This window comes from Neopelma chrysocephalum, unplaced genomic scaffold (genome assembly GCF_003984885.1).
Source record: "Neopelma chrysocephalum unplaced genomic scaffold, ASM398488v2 Primary Assembly neopelma1_22b, whole genome shotgun sequence".
NCBI classification, from domain to species: domain Eukaryota; kingdom Metazoa; phylum Chordata; class Aves; order Passeriformes; family Pipridae; genus Neopelma; species Neopelma chrysocephalum.
This window is the reverse complement of record NW_020897690.1, coordinates 157,062-172,732: the sequence shown is the minus strand read 5'-3', so window position 1 is coordinate 172,732 and position 15,671 is coordinate 157,062.

The window sequence follows — 15,671 nt, the reverse complement described above, 5'->3', positions numbered from 1 at the left end:
TGCAGAAAGAACATGTATAAATGCATTTTATAAATGTAAAGGAATGCACAGGAATATATTTTAAAGTTATATTACTCTTTCCTGTACAATTATTCTCCTAACTTGAACCTAAATAAAACCAGAATCAGAACCTGATGATTCACACACAGACTCTTTGTCTCTCTCTCTTCATCTCTTCCTCTGTCTGTGTGTTTCCCCCTCCCCGCTCTATTTCTCATAATTGGAATGTGTTTGGCAATATTATGCTAATTAGTAGGCAATAAGCCACTATAAGATGCCTCCATGATAATCTGTAGTTCACATTTTATACCAAACTTGCTATGAATATTCCCTGCAGTACAAACATATGATTCTATTTATCATACAATAAAATATTAATTAAAAAAAAAACAACAAAATCTCTTTAGCCTGCTGGTATCCTCAGTGGAAAACACATTTCCTTTGATTGATCGCTACTGCAAGGCTGGAATTCAGGTTTCATTCTCTCTGTCTATGCTGATCTCCTTCCTTTTATATTCAGGTGAAGTTCAAACTGTTAGCATGACACTAACAGAGATGCTGACACGAGGTGTTTGAAACAAAAGTTTTTGAATTATTAACGAAACTACAAGGACAAAATCAGATGATTCAATGGAAGTTGGGATCTTAAAAAGACCAATAATGGGTACTAAATTTTAATGAAGTTCCTAAGTAACACTGAAATGCACCATTTCATTTGCTGTTAACCTTTTTGATATGCTGCTCTTTGGACTTTAACATCTTTTATACAGGGTGCCTCTTAATGACAAGGACAGGTGACTGTTCCATTCAAGTGAACATTCTTAACTGGAACATGGCAGAGGAGTTAAAATCAGTGTGGGCTAAATATGAAAGGTAATAGCAGCTTGAGAAGATTTCACCTAGAAAGAGGGAGTGAGGAGTTGTGCAGAAATAGACGGCACTGGGCACCCTGGAAAAAAAAAATTAAAAAAAATCACTGAAACAGAACAAATGCAACTTGAGAGATAATCAAAAGGTCTAAATGTCTTCTGGGAAGAGGTGCTGAGGAGGATCATTCTTAGAGCTTTTCATGCGCAAAGACACCTTATCCTGACGAGGAAGAGACTACACAATCTAATGTCTCTTGAAGCCTCGAGGCTGGGCACTAATCTCATGCTGAGATTCAGGACCTGGGATTTAGTATTGGTGGACTGCTCTCCTACTGAATGAGTACAAATTTGTTAAGTTTTTAAAGCAAAACTGTAGGTATTTTTATGAAATTTCATAAGTGAAATTATAAAGGATATTTCAACAGTAGGCATAAAAATGAAGAGACTTCACTGACTGAAGTTTTTCTGAACAAAAAACACCTAAAGTTTCACCTGCTCTCAAAGAGATGTTTCATAGTCCTCTGAATCCTACTGGGAATTTTGCTGAGTCTGTGATTTGGTGAACTTTTGGGATGTTACTTTTCTTCATGGGAAAAGTAAGAAAAAATGATGGCAGACTACTTAGAAATGTCTTACCTGATACTAACCTTTACCCTTCAAAAATGTATCCATTACAGGATGCTTGCTTCTGTTCCTTGAAACTGTAAGCACATATATATATATATATATCTACAATCAGCAGCCCCAGAAGCAGCTTATTTTCGCTTCCTAATCACTGGATTCAAAACATACCATATCATCATGTTAGGTTATCTTGTCCTTCAAAGAAGAACATTTTGTATTAATTAATTTTATATTTGGGTCACCAGCTCCCAAACCTTTTTATCTGTGGTCTTTGGGGAAAACTTGTAATGCTTACACCAATTTTTTAATTCCCTCCAACCTGACAATTGTTATCATCATTCCTTTTTTATTCACCAAGGGGGGTTGTAGGGGTTTTTGTTGTTTTGTTTGCTTTTTGGATGGTTTTGTGTGTGTGTGCAGGTGTGGGTATTCCCTTTTTCCATTTTCTTAGATACAGATAAAGAAGAAAGCTATATTGAAACACTCTCTCACTCAACTGCTAAGAAATTATGTTCAATGTTTATTTTCTCTATATCATTCAATAACTCCAGCTTTTCTGCCTTTGGAGAATCATAAACTCTTGACCTATACTCTTTATACACTTCATAGTTTTGTTGAGGGGTTTGAAAAACCGAGTAACCCAAATTTTCTACAGCAGATGTGATTAAGAAGGATCTCAGTTTTGACATGGATATAGTTTCTTAATATGAATGACGAGAAATAAGACTAACTAGAAAGAGAATCTCTGCTGGAGCTGTGTGGGGTCATTGAAAGTTAAATGACTATAAGATGCATTTGGAAACAGAAGGAATGATCAAAGTGTGTATTTCCTGAGGTCTCCTCTCCTCTGTGATTTCTTTTTTAATAGTAGATTGCCGCGGTCCGAAAGGGAGGGGAATGGGGCCACGACACAGCACGGGTCAGGGACACAAAGGTGGGATGCAGGTAGAGTGTTTATTCCAGCGCGCACGCGGGTTTTTATCAGCTCCGGAGTAGAAAGGGCCAGAACATAGGACGGAGCATGAGACAGACAAGCAGGGGAACAAATCAGGATAGGGACACGGGCAAAAGGGGGAGGAGTGGGGGAGGCAGGGAGCAGGCAGCAGGCAAACTCATGGTGAGCCTGGGCATGACCAGGTTGTGCACTGTGTAGAGTGAATACAACGAAACCACATAATAACAGTAAAGTCCATATTATAACCGTAAGGTCCATACAATAAAGTCTTGCCAATTGCTGTATGCTTTTCTCCATCCCTGGAACTGTTCCCATCCTGAATCTTGCTCCTTCACAGTAGATCCCATAGTGCACCTGGAGATGAGAAGCTGTCTACTTCGTATTAGTGTATATATGAATTAGTTTAAAATGAATGTATAAAATCAATTAAATAATCAACAATTATAGGATTTTAAAAGCTTTTTGGCTTTCAGGAACACTGAATCAAAGGATTTCCAATTTCTGACTAGAAAACTGTGTAAGTGATAAAGAAAGGGAATATGCTAAATGAGGAGAGGTTATGAGTCCAGAGGTTGAATAGAGGAGGGATTCAATCACAAATATGGATTTATCTTGGCTTATAATTATTACCCACTCTGTTCAAGATATCTCTTGAAAGTGGTTTTAAAAAATTAATATCAACATTTGTTAAGTAGGGGAAATTTGATAGAAAATGTGTAAAATTTTCTGCTGCAGACCTACCACTGTTAACACTTAAGGAAGGTGCTTTTAATCAATAGTCACTTATATAAATATGCCTTGCTGGAATTTACTACAGCACCCAGACACAGGAAATTTTATTACTATATTAAAAGCTGATGCTGTCTAATAACAACATTAATCTTCCTCACATCACTTTTACAAGACATCAATATTTAAATCTTTGCATAGTGTTCCTTCTAGTGTATATCATATGAGCCTTATCCCTTCAACGTCATAAGAAACCTTTCAATTTCAGTTAAGTAACTATGAGCATGAGAACTTCAAGGTGCTGTTAAGAAACAATGTAGCATTCACAGCTTCCACACATTTGGAAGGGAACTGTTTTGCAAGACTAGAAATCTAAGCAAATATAACAACAAATATAAAAAACCCCTCTCTAAAACATGTCTCTAGCCAAATACAAGCTCTTATATTTTATAAAAATATATTTAATGCTTTATAGATATAATAAATGAATAGTTATTTTCTAATGCTGTTAACAGGAGATCAGAATAGAAATAAATAAAATGTGATTTTTAAGAAGTCCAAGAGATGGTACTCTCTGCTTTCCACATGTACATGCTGCATCTTGAAATTGGAAAGTGAAAGTTATTGACAAAATTACTTGCAACACTTCCATTCAGCTTTATCATATTATTTTTTATTGCTTGCACCTAGAAAAAATAATAACCTTTCTTGTAACTCTAAGTCATTTAAAATATTTGTTTATTTTTTGAACCAAAAATGTGTCATTGTCGATACAACTACTTCATGTAATCATGTAGGAGGATGGTTATTTGGTAAAAGGATGGACATCTGCAAAAATAATGAAGGAATATGGCAGTGCAAAAAAATAAGAGCATTTACAGTTTTGTGCTCCTACCTGTATTTACTCTCCCAAACAAGTAGCCTTCTTTGCAAAATCTTTGAATTCCAAAGATTTTACCAGGAAGTACAAGAAACCTATTAATCTTCATATTCATTGAAGATTAACATTAATCCCATACCTCTTACTGAGAACTAAACATGACATTGATTTCTACTAATTCCATATACAACAAGGGTTTCTTCATACTCACCTCATCTGTAAGAACCTCTTCAATATTTATCTCTAAAAATGGAAATGCCTTTTTTTCTTACACAGCTTTAGGAGTGCACCAAAACATTCAATAGTTACCTGCTTTGTGTGATAGAATATGAAAACATACAAAATGAGATTACCTAATACTCTTGTTTGAGGAAACTAATTAATGAGCTCTTTATGTCTTTGTTTCCTCCTAACCTAATTCTGCCATATATTTTCTCCAATTTTAATAGAAATTCAGAAAATAATCCTAAACTGATTTATCGGTGTGTCCCAAGAGCAGAAGTCAGTGGTGTTATTTCAGTATTGCTAGGGCTTCTGAAGACTTATGCATTCAAGAGAGACTTGATTGCTCGGCAAAGATAACTTTAAAAAGGACTTGAAAAGCTTGCAGAAATATAAAGATGATGGGATGAAAGAGGAAATCTGGTGCAAAGCATACCTACTTCATTGGCTTCCTAGTTACAATATCTTCAAAAGTATGATGTTTCTACATCTAATATGAAGAAAATCAATAGTTTGTTAAGAAAATTGTTGGGATGTCAGTTTCCAGAAGGATAACTTTTCGTGAAAGATTTTGTAAACAACAGCTCTCACTAGTAACTGATGAAATGGAGATGACTGCTCACAGAACAGTAATGGCAATATGAGGGGGAAAGGAAGAAATGTGGCAAAATGTACAAATAATACAGTTACTGGCAATTAGAAGAAGAAAATGGTAAATATACTAGTTGTTGCTCAACTTCTCATATTCTTATATTACTTTATAAGCAAATTAAACAATGTATCAGATTAAATACCAAATATAGGATGCAGTAGAATTTCAGTAAGTGATTTAAAACTTGAGATAAAAACAAATTAAAAAGAGCAAAAGTTATGAGGTTTTGAGAATGAACAGTAAAGTCACTACTGAAGAGAGGCATGTCCTTACCAAGTTCATTATGATTCACAGAAGCATAGATAACTTTGGGTTCAAAGGAAACTCTGAATCACCTAGCCAAGCCTTCTGCTGAAAGCAGGGCTAAATTCTAACTGAGATCAAGTTGCTCAGAATCTTGTCCTGATGAGTCTTGAAAAACTGTCAATAATGATAGCAGACAGACTGGGAAATTCCAGACCTATAAACATGAATTTTCACAGCTTGAGCTAAAAAAGCAATATTTTAGCAAGTCTTATGTACTTATATATATTTATATTTTTTGTGAATTGAGGAAGGTTGAGTACTTAGCCCACATTCACCAATCTGCTATACCTGTAATTCATCTTTAAAAGGGATTAGGTTAGCTTCAGCCTATACTGTGAAATAAAAAGTCTTGTGCCGTACAACTAGGTCTTGTAATGCTCAGAGTTATGCTGACAAGAGCAACTTTAAATGTGTTTGTACCTGGTACAATATACAAAAGGAATAGAAGCCCAGCAGCATACCAGGTGATTGGAGGAAATGCTCTGACTCAGAATGAAATTTCAAAAATAAATTAAAGGAATCAAAGGACAGGAGAAAGTAGTTTACATTTTAAAAGTGAGGAAGACCTGATGAGACAGCAAATATGCACTAGAGAAAATTCATTGCTCAAACATCTCAAAAAAGTAAGATGTAGAGGATAATCTATTGCTAAGGAACATGCCATGTTCTGATTCCAACACAGGCATAACATTAAAAATAGCAGCTGGAGAAAGATTCTGGCTATAGAAGAAAACCGAAACAGAAAGAAATCTTAAAAAAAAAATCAAACAACTAAATTAGTGAATGGGGTGCTGGGATGGACCCTGGTTGCCAGACTCTGCTGTTTCATGGCCCCCAGCTCCCATGGAGCCCTGACACCCTTCTGCAAAGAATCAGGAATGAAACTACAGATCATTTTCATCATGTTTTCAGCTTGTGTATGAACTTGCTATAGTAATGTTATCAAAATTAAATAAACACTGAAGAGGAATAAGAAGATTAGAGTTCTTTAATTGTTTTCAATTAATTCTAATTGCTGACATTTTAAGCAGCAATTCAGTTTCCTGAGTTCTCCCCTTCCCCCTCTCTGGATGACATTGTGATTTCTGCCAGTTTTTATTGCTTTAGGTTCCCTTAGTGCTGTTTTAAAAAGAAGAGATTTCATAGGTGAAAAGCTTAAAATCCATTTTAGTCAAGTGGCTACATGGAGACAGGATAGCATTTGAAAGCTTAGCGGTTTATTTCGAGGAGAGAAGAGGGATAAAGGGAGGCAGCTCATCAGCAGTAGACTGAAATTGACCTTGCCAATGTTGTGTATTTCTGTTATATACAGCCACTGACACCCCATACACATCATGCACTATACAAAAACAGCCTTTGGAACCATTTGGACTAATAAAAAGATGTTTTTCTGACATTAAAAGGGGGTTAGTTGTTTTTCTTCTCTTTGGCTGCTGCTGTTGTTAAAATAGGACAAACATTTTAAGGTAAATCTTATTAGACAAGATGGAAGAAGACCAGCAGCCCGAACTGACAATAAAAGGCATGTGGAGTTTTAGATATCATAATCCATTTATAAGTATGGTCGTTTTCAGATGAATATTTCTTAAGATGCCTCTTGCAAACATTTGCAAAACTCTCTGCAGTTGCCAGCTAGATTGGTCCCACATACGTTTCTAAGTAAATGCTGACACCTTGCTCTTTTCTTAAATCCACAAGCCATTAATTACTGACAACTTGCCTTCTACCTCTGAGGTAGCTTGGTGACTATAAGATCTATTCCAAGTTCAAAGTTAACCATCTTATGCTATGTCGGGGGTTTGCTGCTGCTGCTGCAGTTGTTTGCAGATAAATAATTGAAATGTTCCACCTATCTTATCTGAATCAATGTCTCTGTTTCATTCTACCTGTGCAGCTCCACACCACTGACAGACTTGTTGGTGCCAGTGTTTCCAGGATTATAGTCTGCATAGTCATTTATTATGCACATTAGTCATCATGATCGAAAACTTTGATAATCTGCTTGTTTCCTGTCAAGATGTACTGCTAAAAAAAATCCCTCTGTAGCCCTCATGGTCTAAAATCACTAAATGATCAGTGATGGGTTCACTGAAAATGGCAATGAGTCATATTGATTTTCCTGAACAGCAGAATTTTACTGTATTATAAATAAATAATTAAACATTCCCATAACTTAATCCAGCATTTTAACAATTAAAAAATGTAATTCTTCTTCAACCAAATGCCCATATTTATAGAAAATGGTCACATATTGTACTTAGATAAAAGCGCAGCTGGATATTCATGAGGCACCAGTTTTCTATAAATATAGAAATTTGGTAATTATCACTGTTGTGCAGTAGTAATAAGCACAGCTGGGGAATGCTACTGCAGTTGTTTCTTTGGCTACAAAGCTAAATTTCAGACTTGCAGGTCCTCTCTAGTTTTCCTCTGCTTCTTTATTCTACATGGAAAAAACCAGGTTCAGGACATCAGACCAAATGTGTGCCTGGTCCATACATCTGGCTCTCAATGGCATGTTCCAAGGCAGTGGAAATGGAGTCAGTATGACTGCTTCTGTGCTTTTGGATCAAGCCAAGGACATTATTCAGAACTGAAGCACAGAAATGTCTAAGCAAAAGCTGAAACTGAAAACAACAGTACTTCTCTCCCTCTCACCGCTCCATTGCCTCAAATTTCCTAGCTGTTACAATAAAAAACTGGAATTATCTGTTAAGTCTTGCATGCCTTCTTCCTACCTTTTTGTCTCTTTCCTTTTCTCTTTCCCTCTTTTTTACTGAGCAAATTCCAGTGGTGTTTAAACTAATGAGCACTGTGGAAGAATCCTAACTATGCAGTGATAAACAGCTAACGTGAACTAATATTTAGGAGGCTTTAATTACTTTAAATTTATTTAGACACATAGGCACCTGGTGGCTAACATTCCTAATTAAATGTGAGACATTCACATACAGATTTCATTTATAGCTTGTAGAGTTTGAACTACCTGACTCATTAGAAATTGTAAGGGTATTTTTTTAACAAAAAAGGTATGTAATTATTTAATTTTTACATCCTCTCACTTTATACTCCCAGAACTAGCATGGAACATTTGTCTACTTCCTCCAGCATGTTGCAATGCTCAAGAGGATCAGATAGCCCTCTTTTGGAGTCAATCCTTCATGATCTGATACAGTTACCCCTAATATCAGAATTTACATTACCTATGCATCCCCCTTTAGAAATAAGATGTCCCCAAAAGCTGATTGGAAGAGTGATCTTTGTTGCTCCTTTCCACTGGCCTTCCAACCTGGCTTACTGTGCAGAGGAGAGCTGCATTTCACACTCTGAAAGCCATTGTACATGTATTTTATCTCACATATTTTTCTGTTTTTATAACAAAAAGGTAATTTTTTTTCTCAAATCTATGCCTTTGATAATACACTTTCAGTTTTTCAGTTTTTCATTGATGGAGAAATCATGTAACCACCAAGTCAAACTAACCACTGAACCTCTACTGAATTCCACACGATTTTCAGGAGTTCTGCAAGATTTACAAAGTACCAAGAGCCAGACTGAATTGTGTACTCCTGACAGAGGGCACCTTGTTTAATTTCTGTTAAGTGAGACATTTTTGAAACTTGTTCATAATCTGGCTGTGCTTCAATTTTTGGCATTCTTTATTCTAAACTTCTATAGCTGCAAAGTCCTATCTGTGAAACAGCTTGATGAGTTAATTGGGTTGCTTGGTTTTTTTTTGTTTGTTTTGTCTTATTTTGTTTTCAGTTCATGCAGAAGGAGAATATATGATGAAGTAGAAAATAAGAACAAAACAGAAATAGACAAAGTAGGAAGTAATGTCAGAACATGGTAGCAAAAGTGTAGAAAAACTTAGTGCAGGCCTTCTAGAAAGGAAAAGGATTTTATTAAAAACCAAACCAAATGAAAATAAATAAATAAGTAAATAAATAAAAACTTTAAACAAAAAACCCCAACTATTTTAACTCACATTAATACTCAGACTCACATACTCACAGTCACCAAGATTTTTGTGCTTCAGCATCCTCTTCAGTATGCAGTGATCAAGGTGCTTGTACAACAGTTGTTGGTCCCAGGATGACACAGATTCTAAGGAACATGAGAAACTCATCACTGCCTCGGTTTTTCTTAGGTTGATGACTACATGCTCATTTTGCACGAGATTAATCTCTCCATCCTGTTCAACCTCTATGACCCTTCAGAATTTACTCAGTTATTTGCCTATTGATACAGATGTTCTGAAAATCAACACATAAATGTGTGTGGGTCTTGATGTTCACCTGACAATCTATGTGCTGTCAGCACATGCTATTCTTAGAGATGTTCTTCTGTTTTTTCTTCCATTAATTCTATAGCAGAAAAATCCTGTTCATTCTCCATTCACACCAATCTTAATGATTTTACTGCAGTTTCATACAAATGAAAGTGGCAGAACCAATTTCCTCTGTTTCTCTTGTGTCAACTAATACATTAAAGTCTTTTCTCAACATGTAATAGCATGGTTTTTGCACAGTTTTTAAGCAAACTGTGCAAATCAGTAAGCACTACTGTCTGGTCAAATGTGGTAGCTGAGGAATAGGCATAAACTTGTAATGGTCCCTGGTTCTCTGATGAATAAACTAATCATTACCAAAGAATACGAAGCCTCTGAAGTGCAGTATCTTTATACAGCAATAGGCAGATTGTTTTGAGGAAAACAAAGTCTGTCTGGGATAAAAGGCAAGAACAACATATATGGCTAGAGATGTGAAAGCACTTTTCATTCTCAACTTTCATCTGGGTAGTACAGACAAGGACATATCAGCTGCTGTCCTGAAACAGCAATTCTCAACTCAAGGCTGGGAAAGTTTTTTGAGAACCTTTCAGTACATCCCATACTTGCTAGGTTTCCTATATATGAATTTTTCCCTTTTTATTACAGGACCTTTTATTACAGGGCCTGAACTATAGCCATTCTTAACATTCTTGTGAATATTAACTTCTTTATCTCATCTATGTCCCGACATATCTCTCCAGATTTTCAAGGTTTCTTTGAATGACATCATCTTCTTACCTAAAATGCTGATGTAGTATTAGAAATTCTTCATAAAAATATGTTGTCATTTCTCAAAATTATTAGCAGAACATGGAAATTTTATATTTGTTGCAGTTTCATGTGAAATATGAGTTAAATGGGGGGAGGGAGGGGATAGGAGAACGTAAGTGATGGATGACTACTCTCCATTATAGTGCTGAAAAGCAGTCAGTCGTATCTTCCTTACCTGTAGACTTCTACTTTTAATCTATGAATGAAAAATATAAGGATGAATGAGAAAGAAAGAGTTAATCACATCTAAAAACTTTTGCGGGACCACATGCAATAACAAGCACACAAACCCCATTAAAATTGCAAACCGGCATTCCTTCACTGTAAACCTCCCTTTGAGTATGTGACAAAGTGCTAAGGTGCAGCAAGATGTACTCAAAGATTATAAAAGATTAACAGGTAGATGTTTCATGTTAATTGCATGCATTATTAGATATTTTATTGCACTAGCAGTCTGAGCAAAGTACTACTAATAGGTACATTACAGCACCGAAAATTTATACAGACGGAATCTAGTTTTCTAAAACTGTGTATAGGTTTTAGATAGGTCTTCTGCAGAGATGATCAAGTAGCAGTTTTTACAGGTATGCTACAAAAATGTAATTTTAAATGGGTTTGAATGCACTGGTAATCCATTGAAAAATTTTATACAGTTTGAATATTTCAACACCTGTCTGAATTAATAATTAAAAATTTATTAATGCTATTGCAAACACCAGGGGGGAAGTGAAAACTCATATAAATGCTTGTGTTACTTATTATTCTGTGTTTTCTCGCTTAAGTATCGAGCATAAGGAAAGAGTCCTGGTCACTGTCTTTCTTGATCTGATCCCACATTGCCTTAAGTAATCGCTATCTTGTGTGCAAAGAAGCGTGAATATGATCAGAATAGTAGCATTTTACCTGCAAACTGAAAAGCTATAAGAAATTACATAGGCTTCAGGCAGTAAAGAATTGGATTCCCTGCCTACATTTCATTGTACACTACTGGCTAGTATCCAGTTTTGCAAAGGTAAAAGATGCACAGAAGATTTATAGACAGTTGTTCTGTCAGGCAGTGAAACTTTAATCCCATTCTCCCTCTTGCTCCTCCTGACTTTCTTATCAACTTATTTTTGTTCTTGTTTTTACTAACATACAGAAGTACAGATCAGTCTACAAGAAGCAGATATAGAGATTGCCTGAAGACTGCACTTATTTTTCTGGCAAACTTTTGCTAGTAATTATTAAAAAAGCCTGTGTCGAGTCAAAAAATCACCTAAAATAACTAACTCCTAGTGCTAGAAATGTGGTTCTGAATGTCTTTCTGCACTGACTCATCCCTTGAAAGTTACACCTGCTTTGGGGAATTACTGTTCGGAAAGGCACATTGTGTTACCTCGGAAACAGCTGCGACTGCATGTGTATATTTAGATAGAAGGTATTTCACTTCCTTCACATTTCTGTCTGATATACCATTTACTTTTTATTTAAGCTGTTAATGCAGTCAGTCCTTTGCTATCACATCTGCTCTCTTTTACTCTGAAGTCTACCCAGCTGCAGAAGATGGTCCTGTTAAGGATGCACCTTTGCTGACATTGCCACATTTCTGTTATATCCAAAATTTCTACAGGAGAAAGAGTAAAAGAATACTATTAACATATTTAGGACCAGAAAGATAAATTCTATGCACCATCTTTAGAGGATTCAATATTTCATTAAGACAGGTCAGCTAATAAAATCACACAAGGTGACTTCATTTCCTTTCATTTCACTTCCCAATTGAGAGCAAGAGTATTTGTCTGTAAGACAGATGCTTGGCAGGAATGAGGTATAGGTAGGTAAGAAGGAGACTTAAATTATGGAATCTTATTTTTGCTACTGGAATTGAATTGTTGTGTGGCCTTGGGTAAGTCACTTAAATTTTCTATGCCCTGATTCTTAGCTTCCCCTGTGCCAATACAGCTCTAATAGCTGGCTAAATGCTACTGAGCTTCAAAAAATACTTTGAATTCTTCACACACATCACACAATATAAATGTGAAATTTTATCACTGTGATTATTATTTTTGTTCTACACTGACCTTTCCCTAATTAGGGGAAAAAGTTGCATTACTGATTTAAAGGCAGTATGATTCTGCTGTCAGTGAATCTAATATTATAAGGCATTCTGCTTTCTGTATATGAATGATATTTACTTCAAAAATATTTATTTTGTCAAGCTCTTATGTAAAAATTAGTGCTTTAAAACAGATAATAACTGAGTAGATATAACCTATAATTTTCTGCTACTTTTTTATCATGATAGAGCAGAGAAAGCAGTGAAGAAGAAAAAGATTAAGAAGAAAATTAAATATGGTCATACAAGTCTGTTTCCATACTGGTCTACACTTGTTTATTTTTGCATATAAAAATAGTAAAACTGTTGACTGAAATTATATTTACTCCTTCAGTAGTAAAATATTAATTTCTCTTTCCTTAATCTCAATTTATCTTTTTTATTTCTATCTAACAAAACCTCTTTTTCTTTTTTCCCTTCCCCATTTCTCTTCTGGAGTGCTGCACAGAAAAATACTGGAGGTGTCTTCTGAATTTCTTGCTCTTTTCTGTACAGTGATATATATAGAGCAGCATCATAGCCATGATAACTTAGTGATAAAGACTCCTGTGTGCAAATATCATGAGGTTATTCCTGCCAGGGTGAGCTGTCTTTTCCCAATTAACTACTGGAAAAATAGTCTTGAGTGACATACAGGAGGGGAATGATAACAGGTAGTTTCAGACATTCAGCCAGAAATGAGAGAAACTGGGAAAGGTGAGATAGTGTCAGTAAAGGAAAAAAAAAAGACAAGTCAGTCAGAGTAACTTAACTAAAACCAGTGATTTTTTAGCTATATGCATTTGCAGTGTTTAAGACACTAACATCTAGAATTTTGTTCTTTACAATATCAAATTTGTAAATTTCAGACTCAGAATTTCAGACCTCAAAGAACAAGAGTAAATAAAATGTGGTATTACTTCTGCTATCATGTAGGAAAAAAGAGTCAATAATAAATCTTAAACTCATAAATAAATGCAATTAAATAAAGAAATAGAGCTTGCAGGGAGGAAAAAAAATCTATAGCAATAGATGCCAGTGTTCACTAGTTATAGATTGAAAAGCATCTTCTTGGATAGGCACCAGAAAACCTTAACTCAAAGTCACAATACGATGTTCTTTCAACCAACCAAAGACTTCAGTATTTCAACATCAGATCAAAAGCTACTAAAATGTACGGAAATATAGCTGAGAATATCAATGACATTGGCACTGTCCTAGATTACAAGAAGAATGTGAGCATTTGTTAGATGAAACCATATAAGTAAGGACACTGATAACACAAAAACAAATTTCAAATGCTTTCTGCAGGTCAGTCTGCCATGACTTCTTGACATTTAACTTCTGTGTATTACCAAAAAACAGGGTTTGCATTTTTGATCAATGAAACATTTAAGTTTATTTTAACAGACTTCAAAAATTTAAATGAGTTTAATAGATACAATCTTTTATCATGAGAAATAGGACTGATGTATTTTTGTCTTACATGATCTGTTTTTCTCTAATCTTTTCAATTTCAGTGTTAAAGCCAGAATATTAGAAAGGCTACCCCAGGACTTATTTAGAAACATCTAATGGATTGCAACGACAGCATTATTCATGACCATCTCATATCCATATGGTGATGCATAGCATTGTCTTCTAGAGCAGATAATTCTTGTCCTTCTTATATTTTCACACTTATAAAGCAATCTTTCCTCTACATCTGTTTTACTTATTTTTCTAATGATTTCGTAGGGATTTGTCCAATTTCAGTCATACGTATTGTCTTCTTGTGCATCTAATTCAGGTAAATTTCATCCTATCAGATAAGTAATGCTATACAGAATATTTGGAGTAAGATCCTGATAATATGTTACAAAATGGGAGCAATATTTTCCTATCTGTACTGAGAATTCCTCGCTTGATGCATTCTGGGATACCATCAGCATTTTCACAGCCATGTCACAGTCATCCTATTACTCACCAATTGTGTTGGGTCTGGCTGAGCTGGAGTTCATTTCCCCACAGTAGCCTTCACAGTGCTGTGCTTTGCATTGGTAGCTAGAAGGGTGTTGATAACACCAGTGTTTTGGCTACTGCTGAGCACAGCATCAGCACTGTAACATTGAGGGCAAGATCCTGGGAGGGGACCCAAGCTGACTCAAACTGACAAAAGGGATATTCCATATCATGTGATGTCAACTCAGATATAAAAGCTAAGGCAAGGAGCAGGTAGGCAGGCATTCATTGTCTCCAACGGCTACCTGCTGAGGAACCATCATGCGTGCTGAAGCCCTGCTTCTTGGGAGAGGCCGACCATCGCTGCTCATGGGAAGTAGAGAAGAAATCCTGCTATCTTTCGCTTTGCTTTTGCTTTAATAAACTGCCTTATCCCAACCCACAAGTTGTTTTTCACCTTACTCTTTCCCCTGTCCAGCTGGGAAGGAGAGTGATAAAGTGGCTGGGTGGGAACCTGACATCGAGCCAAGGTCAACTCACCACACCAATGTATTCAAATTTTTCTTTCTTTTGCTGCACACAACAAATATGGTTTACATTTATAGGCTTAAATTCTCATTAATAATGAAATATATATATTTAGAATTTTTATTATTTAATTTAATTTCATTTCATTTCCATCTCTTTACTTCACAAGGTAATCCATCTCTTCCACTTACTGATCAGGTCTTCTTGAGTACGGATAATACTTTCCACTTTCTAACACCTGCACATCTCAGGGTACCCATTTACTTCCTGCATAAAAGTCTCTAAAGAAAATATAAAGCATATCTACCCCAAGAAAAATGACTGAGGAAAATCACTGTCTAATCTTGTCCCAGTCTGATCTGTTCAATGCAACTTTTGTCATGTTACTGTTGTCTAGCTATTAATAATTTCTAATAAATGTAAGTCCATTTGAAATAAAACTGAAAGAGAACTGTATGAAGTGCTTTTGTAGGTCTAGATATATTGGAATTGACTTGACTATGATGATTTATTGGATTAAATGTCAGAAAATATGCATACACATGTATTTGCAAAAAAAAATATATGGAGTGAATTTAGTGTGCTAGATAATAATTTTGTAACTTACTCAAAGGCCTACAGAGTTCCATGGATTTGGTAATTTTTTCTCTGAAATATGTTTAGAGGTCATTATGCAGCACAGAGGCCTATTAGGTACATAGATCTGATGTACATACAGTGCTGTATTTTCTTCTCTTCATTCAGAGGGTATTGCCATCATTCATTCATAGTACTGGGCTTTCAA